Consider the following 10,000-nt stretch of genomic DNA (forward strand, 5'->3'; position numbering starts at 1 on the left):
GATCTCAGCTCACTGCAACCTCTGCCTCCCGGGTTCCAGCGATTCTCCTGCCTTCAAGCGGCACCATGCCCGGCTCCTCTTTTAATTTTTAGTAGACACGGGGTTTCGCCCTGTTTCACTGGCTTTCACTGCGGAGTCTAGATAAGAGCCACACCTCGTTCTGTGCCACAGAATGACTTCTTTATCATGCCGACTCTGGAAAGCCCGGCCCCTTGTGATCCATTTCGAACCGAGAGTCACCTCATGTTTGGAAAACGGATCCGCTCCCAAGTTCAGTGGAGGGATGTGACGTATGTAGGATGAGGGACTCTCTTCCTTCTGAGTCGGTCTGCACGGTGGGGCCTAGGGCTGGAGCTCTCTCTGTGCGGACTGCTGGCTCCCTCAGCCTTGGGTTCCATCGGCCCCAGCACTGGAACGAGGGCCCCGGCAGACTCTGGCCCTCCCTGGCCCTTAAGTCGCTGTCAGAAACCCCATCTCGCGCTCGGATGTCCTGAATGACTGTGGCTTGCGCCTCTCTGGAAACATTTGAAATCTATCTATCCTCTACGCGTGGCCACCTAAAACCACAGGAGCTTGGGAAACACAGGGCCGCCATCCACCTCACTGGTTTTGGGAGAGAATGCTGAAAGTCTCTTGCCGACTCTCTCTTGACTTGAGTGCTTCACGGGCGTGTGGTTAAGGCGTAGTGAGACCAGATGTATGAACTCAGGCCGGGTGCTGATGGCTCACGCCTGTAACCCCAACACTTTGGGAGGCCGAGGCCGTAGGATCCCTTAGAAGAATCCCCTAACCCCGGGGAAGTTGAGGCTGCAGTGAGCCACAATGGTGTCACTGCACTCCAGTCTGGGCGAAAGACAGAGCGAGACCCTGTCACAGACAGACAGACAGACAGACAGACAGACAGACAGACAGGCACGCAGACAGGCAGGCAGGCAGGCAGGCAGGCAGGCAGGCGGGCAGGGAGACAACAGCTGTATTCTGTTCTTCTCGGGGTGGGAAGCAAAAATAACAGCAGACGGCACTTAACGTTTCTGTTGTTGTTCTTGTTTTGGACGGAGTTTTCGCTCTTGTTGCCCACGCTGGAGTGCAATGGCCACCATCTCGAGGGATCCGCCTGCCCTCGGCCTCCCAAAGTGCGGGGATGACAGGCGTGAGCGTACCGCACCCGGCTCCCCCCCCCCTCCCCCCCCAGTCCGCCCCCGAAACACCACCGCTTGTCTTCCGGACAGTTTTACGGCAGAGTGTTTGGCTGGCTTGCTGAAATTCATTCTACATAGAAATTTAGGATGTCAGCTTCTGGCCTCATGGACTCTGAGCTGAGGAGTCCCCTGGTCTGTCTATCACAGGACCGTACACGTAAGGAGTAGAAAAACCGCAATGTTCAAAATCAGTAATTTTGTGATCCAGAAATACGCGGATTCACCCAAAACACGGAAACTTTTACAAATTGTCTTAGTTAGTCCTGGTGTCTGTGTCAGTGATTCTTTTAGGTTTGGACCTTGACCGAGAGAATTTCCAGTCGGTCTCTCGTCTCTCGTCTTCGGACAGAAGTTCCAGATGATCCGATGGCTGGGGTCTTAGGCTGTGTGCCCCCAGGGGCCCTGGTCGATTAGTTGTGGGGATCGCCTGGAAGGGCGCGGTGACCCACTGTGCTGTGGGGGCCTCCATCCTTCCCCCTCCCGCCTCACCCTCCAGGCGATCCCAATTCATTCCGGGCTGACAGTCTCATTGGCAGACGTCGGGCATCACCTAGCGGCCACTGTTACTCTGAAAATGGAGGCCTCAACAGAGGAAGGAAGCTCAGGCCGCCTGCGCACAGCCTGGGGCAACTGTGTCTTCTCCACCGCCCCCGCCCCCACCTCCAAGCTCCCCCCTTCCTTGTTGCCTAGGAAATCGCCACTTTGACGACTGGGCCTGAGTGACCTTTGATCAGGCAGCATCAATCAATGAATCAATCAATCAATCAATGTAAATACAATACAATACGATACAATACAATTGTACGGGCGCGGTGGCTCACGCCTGTCATCCCAGCACTTTGGGAGGCCGAGGCTGGCAGATCACCTGAGGTCGGCAGTTCGAGACAAGACTGACCCACATGGAGAAACCCCGTCTCTACTGAAAATACAAAATTAGCCGGGCGTGGTGGCACATGCCTGTAATCCCAGCTACTCGGGAAGGGAAACGGAGGCAGGAGAATTGCTTGAACCTGGGAGGCGGAGGTCGCAGTGAGGCGAGATGGCGCCATTGCGCTCCAGTCTGAGCAACAAGAGCGGAAGTGCGTCTCCAAAAAAAAAAAAAAAAAAACCAAGAAAACAAACCAAAAAGCAAGCAAGCAAGCAAGCAAGCAAGCAAGCAAGCAAACAAACAAACAAAAAAAACACCTTTCTCTGTGAAACTGCTTTTGTCGTGTGTGTATTCGTCTCGCAGAGTTAAACCTTTCTTTTTACTCAGCAGGTTGGAAGGGTTTTTTGGTTGAATCTCTCTGTGTACATTTCGGAGACCCTTGTGTCGTATGGTGAAAAAATCTTATGTTTTCAGATAAAAACGAGAGAGAAGGTCTTCATGAAACAGCTTTGTGACGTGTGGATTCATCATACCGAGTTAAAACTGCCTTTGGATTCAGCAGTTTGGAAGCAGAATGGACATTTGGGAGCCCATTGGGGCCTGTTGTGAAAAACCGAGTATCCCCACCAGAGAAATAGAAAGAAGCTCTCTATGATACTGCTTTGTGATGTGTGGATTCATGGCACCGAATTACAACTAATTTTTGATTGAGGAGGTTTGAAGCACTCTTTCTGTAGAATCCGCGAGTATACCTTTGGGAGCCCACTGAGGCCTAGTGTGAAAAACCGAATATCCCCAAATAAAAACTAGAAAGAAGCTGTCTCTGAAACTGCTTTGTCGTGTGTGGATTCATCTCACAGAGTGAAACCTTTCTTTTGATATACCAGGTTGGAAGCGGCCCTTTTGTAGAATCTGCAAAAGGACATTTGGGAGCTATTCGAGGCCTAGGGTGAAAACCAGGAAACTGTAGATAAAAACTAACAAGAAGCTATCTGTAAAACTGCTTTTTAGCGATGTGTAGATTCCTCTTACTGAGTTAAACCTTTCTGTTGATTCAGCAGATTGGAAGCATTTTGTTGTTGTTGCTGTTGTTGTTGTTGTTGTTGTTGTTGTTGTTGTTGTTGTTGTAGTAGTATTTTTTTCTTAATATTTTTATTTTTTTTAAGACAGACTCTCACTCTGTCCCCCAGGCTGGAGTGCAGTGACACCATCTCGGCTCACTGCAACCTCTGCCTTCCAGTTGAAGGGATTCTCCTGCCTCAGCCTCCCAAGTAGTTGGGATTACAGGCACCCGCTACCAAGCCCGGCAAATTTTTTGTGTTCTTGGTAGAGATGGGGTTTCACCGTTTTGGCCAGGCTGGTCTCGAACTCCTGACCTCAGGTGATCCACCCGCCTCTGCCTCCCAAAATGCTGGGATGACAGGCGTGAGCCGCTGCACGCGGCCGATTGGAAGCAGTTCTTTGCAGAATCTTCGAAGGGACATTTGGGAGCCCTTTGTGGCTCCTGGTGAAAGTGAACATCCCCAGAGGAAAAGGAGAAAAACTGCTGCTGGTGAAACTGCTTTTTGACGTGTGGATTCACCTCGAACGGATAATTCTTTTGAACCAGGAGGTTGGAAACACGCTTTCCGTAGAATCTGTGAGGGGACATTTGGAAACCCATTGAGGCCTACGTTGGAAAACAGACTATCCACAGATTAAAACCAGAGAGAGGCTATCTGTCACATTGATTTGTGATGCGTAGATTGATCTCTTAGCGATACACCATTCTTTGGATTCATCAGGTTAGAAACACTTTTTTTGGGCAGTCTCTCTGAATGGATTTTTGGGAGTCCCTTTAGGCCTATGGTGAATCACCGAATATTCCCAGATGAAAAATAGAAAGAATGTATTTGAGAAACTGCTTTGCGATGTGTGGACTCATCCTAAAGAGTTACACCTTTCTTTTGATTAGGCAGGTTGGAGACACTCTCTTTGTAGAGATTCCAAAGGGACATCTGGGAGCCCTTGAGGCCTACGGTGAAAAACTGAATATCCCCAGACAAAGACCAGAGAGAATATGTCATTGAAACGGCTTCGTGATGTCTGGGAGCTCTCTCTCTCTCTCTCTCTCTCTCTCCCCCCCCCCCGCTTGTCTCTCTCCCTGTGTCCCTGTGTCTGTCTTCTGTCTTACTCTCTTTCTCTGCCTGTCCTTCTGTCTGTTGGTCTCTCTCTCTCTCTCTCTCTCTCTCTCTCTCTCTCTCTTCCCCCCCGTCTGTTTCTCTCTCTCTCTCTCTGTCTGTCTGTCTCTCTCTCTCTCTCTCTCTCTCTCTCTCTCTCTCTGTTTCTCACTGTCTCTCTCTGTCCGTCTCAAAAAAAAAAAAAAAAAAGGATAGATACATGCATGCATGCATGCATACATACATACATACATGCATACATGCATACGTACAATTAAAAATTTGAAATAAAATAAAAGGAATAACTAGGCCCGGCGCGGTGGCTCAAGCCTGTCATCCCAGCACTTTGGGACGCCGAGGGTGGTGGATCGCTGGATCACGAGGTGGTCAGACCAGCAGGGCCAGTATGGTGAAACCCCGTCCGTCTCTAGTCAAAATACCAAAAATTAGCCGGGCATGGTCGTGCGCGTCTGTAATCTCAGCTACTCGGGAGGCCGAGCTGAGGCAGGAGAATCACTTGAACCTGGGAGGCGGAGGTTGCAGTGAGCCGAGATCGCGCCACTGTACACCAGCCTGGGCGAGAGAGGGAGACAACCTCTCAAACAATTAAAAATAAAAGTAAAAATGAAAGTAAAATTAAAAATTAAAAAAAAAAAAGAAAAGGAAAATGAAATAATTAAAAAGTGAGTTTCCGGGAAAAGAGGGAAGAAGAAAAAAAAAGAAAAAAGAAAACAGTCCCACAGTGACATAAACACATGCCTCTCGCCTTTCGAGGCGTCAGTGATGCTACGAATGATGCGCAATTTTTTTTTTTAACTTCCTTTTATTTTATTATCATTTATTGTTTGACACGAGCCTCGGAGGCCCTCCCTCCCTCCCTCCCTCCGTCCCACTCCCTCCCTCCGTCCCACTCCCTCGTTGCCCACACAACTTCAGGAGACAGACCCTGGCTGGGCCAGATTGTTCTTCTCTTTGAGCAGTTGTTTCCCTGACTTTCTTCGTGTCTTTAACCCGTGTGGACTCTTCTGCTCGGATTTCAGAGATGGCAGCTCCACTTCAGGCCTTGTTGTTAGTGGGGGCTTTCCTGATTCTCCCCACATGTAGTGAAAGCAGGTAGATTCGCCTCGCCTCGCCTCGCCTCGCCTCGCCTCGCCTCGCCTCGCCGCCTCCTCCTCCTCTCTCTCTCTCTCTCTCTCTCTCTCTCTCTCTCTCTCGATTGCTCGCTCGCTCGCTCGCGCTCGCGCGCTCTCTCTCTCTCTCTCTCTCTGCTGCTTTCTTGCTTTTTCTTTCTGTCTCTTTCTCTCTTTCTGTCGTGCTTTCTTGCTGTCTTGTTATCTTGCTTTCTTGCTTTGTCTTTCTTCCTGTCTTTCCTCTTTCTTTTTTTTTTCTTTCTTCTCTCGCCTTTCTTTCTCGCTGTCTTTCTCCCTCTCTCTCTCTCTTTCTTCTTTCTTTCTGTCTTTCTTTCTTTCTCTCTCTCTTTCTCTCTCTCTCTTTCTTTCTTTCTTTCTTTCTTTCTTTCTTTCTTTCATTTTTTTTTCTCTCTCTCTCCCCCAGCCTCTGAAAGTGCTGGGATCACAGGCGTCAGCCACCGCGCCTGGCCTATTTGCTTATGTTATGTTACCTTATTTTTTATTTATTCATTTTTATCTGTTTATTCATGTGTATGCATATAAATTTTTTTCTATTTTAATGTAGTTTTATATGTTATACCTATATACAAATGTAAGTACTTATATTGATATTTGTCTTCTCTTCTCTTCTCTTTTCTTCCTTTCTCTCCTTTAGGTTTTCCTTCCTTTCTTTCTTTCTCTGTTTCCTTCTTTATGTTTTCCTGCCTGCCTGCCCGCCCGCCCGCCCGCCCTCCCTCCCTCCCTCCCTCCCTCCCTCCCTCCTTCTCTGTCTGGATTCAGGAAGAGCCTACGCATTCTGTGTCTCCCTGTGTCCTCAACGACCCGCGACCGAGTCCTTGCTTGTTGTTTCTCCCACCGAGATGCCTCTCCGAACATCCACACGCCGTGGGTTGTCTTCTGACTGTGTCGCGGTCCATGCAGAGACAGGGTTTGGGGACCGTTTCTGTGGGGTTGGGGTACAGGGGCTGCGTTTTCGGCCTCGGGATAGCGTCTCTCGACTCACGGTTTCGGTTTTGCGGTCCGCGGGCCGGCCTGCCATCCGGATCTGTCTTGGTGACGTTCGCGACGGTTGTCGGACTCCATCTGGCGGCCGCTTTTATATCGTTCCCTTGGCTTCCGGAGCTGCGGTGGCAGCTGCCGAGGGAGGGGACCGTCCCCGCTGTGAGCTAGGCAGAGCTCCGGAAAGACCGCGGTCGTCAGCCGGGCTGTCCCGGTCGCGCCAGAGCTCTGGCGCGTCACTTGTGAGTCAGAGCTCAGGCGTGCAGGCTTATGTGGGGAGAGGTTGTCGCTGCGCTTTCGGGCCAGAGCCGGGTGTGGGGCTGCCGGGGTTGGTCGACCAGCACGCCGCGGCTCCCGAGGCCTGACCCGCGACCCGCGGGGACCCACCGGGCTTGGGGCGGGAGGCTGGGGACACCCTTCCCGGCCCGGTCGCGGGCCCGCGCGCATCCTGGCCGTCTGAGGCAGCGGCCGAATTTTTTCTCCAAGTCCCCGTGGGGAGCCGGGGACCGTCCTGCCTCGTCCCCCGGGTGCCGGGGAGCGGTCCCTCTGCCGTGACCTGTTGTTTGCAAGTCCCCGTGGGGAGTCGGAGAGCGCTCCCTGAGCGCGCGTGCGGCCCGAGAGGTCACACCTGGCCGGCCTTCGGTCCCTCGTGTGTCCCGGTCGTACGAGGGGACGGCCGAAAACGCTTCCGAGTCTCGCTCTGGAGACTCGGGCCGGCCCCTGCGTGGCACGGGTGGCCGGGAGGACGTCCCTGGCCCGGCGCTGCTCCGGCGTGTGTCCTGGGGTCGACCAGAGGGCCCTGGGTGCTCCGTGTCTGGCTGCGATGGTGGCGATTTTGGGGACAGATGCCCGTGTCGCGGGTTCCCTGGGCCGGCGGCGTGGTCGGTGACTCGACCTCCTGTCTCCTGGGGAGGTATATGTTTCACTCCGAGCCGGCATTTTGGGCCACCGGGTTATTGCTGACACGCTGTCCTCTGGCGACCTGTCGCTGGAGAGGTTGGGTCTCTTGGATGCGTCGCGGGTCTTCGGCCTCCCGGTGACCCGGCTAGCCGGCCCTGCTCGTGCTTGAGCCGCCTGCTGGGGCCCGTGTGCCCGGTCTCTCATGCATCCGAGCGTCCCAGCTCCCGGTGCCGCCTTGGGTCCGGGTCTCTGACCCACCTGGGGGCGGCGGGGAAGGTGGCGCGGGCTTACCGTGCCACCGTGCGCTCCCCGCTGCGGGCACCTGGGGCGGCCGTGACAACCCCACTCCCGCTGGCTCCGTGCCGTGCGTGTCAGGCATTCCTCGTCTCTGCCGGGTTGTCTGCCGCCCCTGTCCTGGGGCTGGGGATGGCCAGGCTGATCTGCTCGCTGGCCTCTGGGGAGGCTGTGGCTGGCCGGCCGACCCTGCTCCGGGGATGCTTTCCCTGATCGATGTGGTGATGTCACGCTCTCCCGGGCCGGGACCGAGCCGCGACGGGCGAGGGGCGGGCATTCGTGGTGAATGAGACCCGTTCTTCTCGTCCCGCCCGCGGGGTTTCCCCCGTCTCCCATCCCCGCCTGTGGGCGGTGCGTTGGGAGGCACTGGGGTGCGGAACCCGGCCCGACCTCGCTGTCCCGACCCCGCCGCCTGCCTCGTGGCGTCCGGCGTGGGTCGGCGGGGGTCCTCTGACGCAGCAGGCACCCCTCGCTTTCGCCTCTTGTGGTCGTCGCCTCGTGGGCCGCCCCCCTCCGCGGCGGTGGGGGTGCTGTCCCGCTGGCCCGCCGTGCTGCCCTCTCGGGTATTGCACGAGCGCTGGCTCCGCCTGGGCCTTTGCGGTGCTCCTGGAGCGCCCCGGGCTGTCTCTCAGGTGCCCGAGGCCGAGCGGTGGTGTGTCGCTCCCGCCCCCAGCGCCCCCTCCTCCGGTCGCCGCCGTGGTGTCCGCGCGTGGGTCCTGAGGGAGCGCGTTGGCTGTGCGGGTCGAGGCGGTTGAGTGAGACGCGCCCCTCCCACGCGGGGAAGGGCGCCGCCTGGTCTGGCGAGCGCACGTCCCGTGCTCCCCTCTGGCGGGTGAGCGCGGGCCGTGTGAGCGGTTGCGGTGGGCTCGGGCCGGCCACGCGTGCGCCGGCCGGCCGCCGAGGGGCTGCCGTTCTGCCTCCGATCGGTCGTGTGTGGGTTAACTGGAGGCGCCTTGCCTCACAGAAAGGAGGTGGGTGGACGGCGGGGGGCCTTGGGGGCTGTGCGCACGCGCGCCGGCCGGGCCCCTGCCCTGACCGCAAACGCTCAAGGTTGCCGCAGGTTTCTTCTCGCGCCGCAGGCCCCCTCCCTTCCCCAGGCGTCCCTGAGTGCCTCTGCGGGCCCGACGAGGGGCGACTGGCGGGTGGGGAGCGTGACCCACCCTCGGTGAGAAAGCCTTCTCTAGCGATCCGAGAGGTGTGCCTTGGGGTACCGGATCCCCCGGCCCGCCGCCTCTCTCTGTGTTGTGGTAGCGCTGCCGTAGCGACTCGCCTGCAGAGAACCCTCCTCCTCCGCTGTCCCCGCCTCGACGGGATGAGGTGGGGGGACAGTGAGGGTTCCGCCGGACCCCGCGGTGGGGGCCGAGCGCGCGGCTCGTCGTCTACTGTGGCCCGCGCCTCCCCCTTCCGAGTTGGGGGAGGATCCCGCTGGGCCGGGCCCGACGTCCTAGCGGATGGGAAGGCTGCTGCGAGCGGCGGGTGCGCGTGGCACTCCGTCTGGCGCGCGACGCCGCTCCCCGCTGTGAGCCGGCTCTCCGCCCGCTCCCGTGCCGAGCCGCGACCGCTGCCGATGACCGCGTTCGCGTGGCGCGGGGTGTGGGGCCGCCTGGTCCTTGGGGAGCGAGCCGTCCCCACGGGGCGGCGCGCCGGTCTCCCGGAGCGGGACCGGGTCCGGGACGGACGAGAAACGGGCGACATGTGGCCCCTGGTGTTGGGCTTGTGGCTGAGGTTGCTTCGGGGCCGCCGGTGGTGGGACCCGGGGCTCGTGAGGGGGTTGCTCGGTGGGCTGCCCAAGGGCCGTTCGGCGTCCCAGGCGGGGCGCCGCGGGACCGCCCTCGTGTCTGTGGCGGTGGGATCCCGTGGCCGTGTTTTCCTGGTGGCCCGGCCGTGCCTGAGGGTTGCTTGCCCGAGTTAGCCCCCTGCGGGTTCCCCGTGCCCTTGTCTCCGTGGCCCCCTGGCTCCTTGCCTGCCTTGTGCTCCTTTTCCCTGTCCGCCGCCTGCCGATCCTCTCTTCCCCGAGCGGCTCACCGGCTTTTATGCTGTTGGCCGCCCCGTCTGGGCCCGAACCCGGCTCCGCCTTCTGGGGGCGTCGCCGCCGCCGGCCACGCTGGTTGGCCCGGTGTCCGCGTACCCACGGCGCGCGCCTTCGGGGCCAGGTCGGTGGCGGCCCGGTGGGCGCCCGGAGGGTTTGGGTCGGCCTTGCGGTGCGTGTGGGGGGAAAAGCGGGTTCCGGGGGCTCTGGCCGCGTGCGACTGGGCGTGGCGGTGGGGGAGCCGCAGGGATCGCTGAAGGGGCCTGGTCGGCCGCTCCAGGTGCCACGCGGGGCCGCCTCCGTGCTCGGAGGCTGCTGGCGGTGAGACCCCCGCGTGCGTCCTGGTGGCGGTCGGCCGCGCCGGAGGTGTCCCCCGGCGCCCCCCCTCCCCGCTTGGCCGCCTGCCTCGCCCGGCGTCTCGT

This window comes from Macaca fascicularis, chromosome 10 (assembly GCF_037993035.2).
Source record: "Macaca fascicularis isolate 582-1 chromosome 10, T2T-MFA8v1.1".
Lineage (NCBI taxonomy): Eukaryota > Metazoa > Chordata > Mammalia > Primates > Cercopithecidae > Macaca > Macaca fascicularis.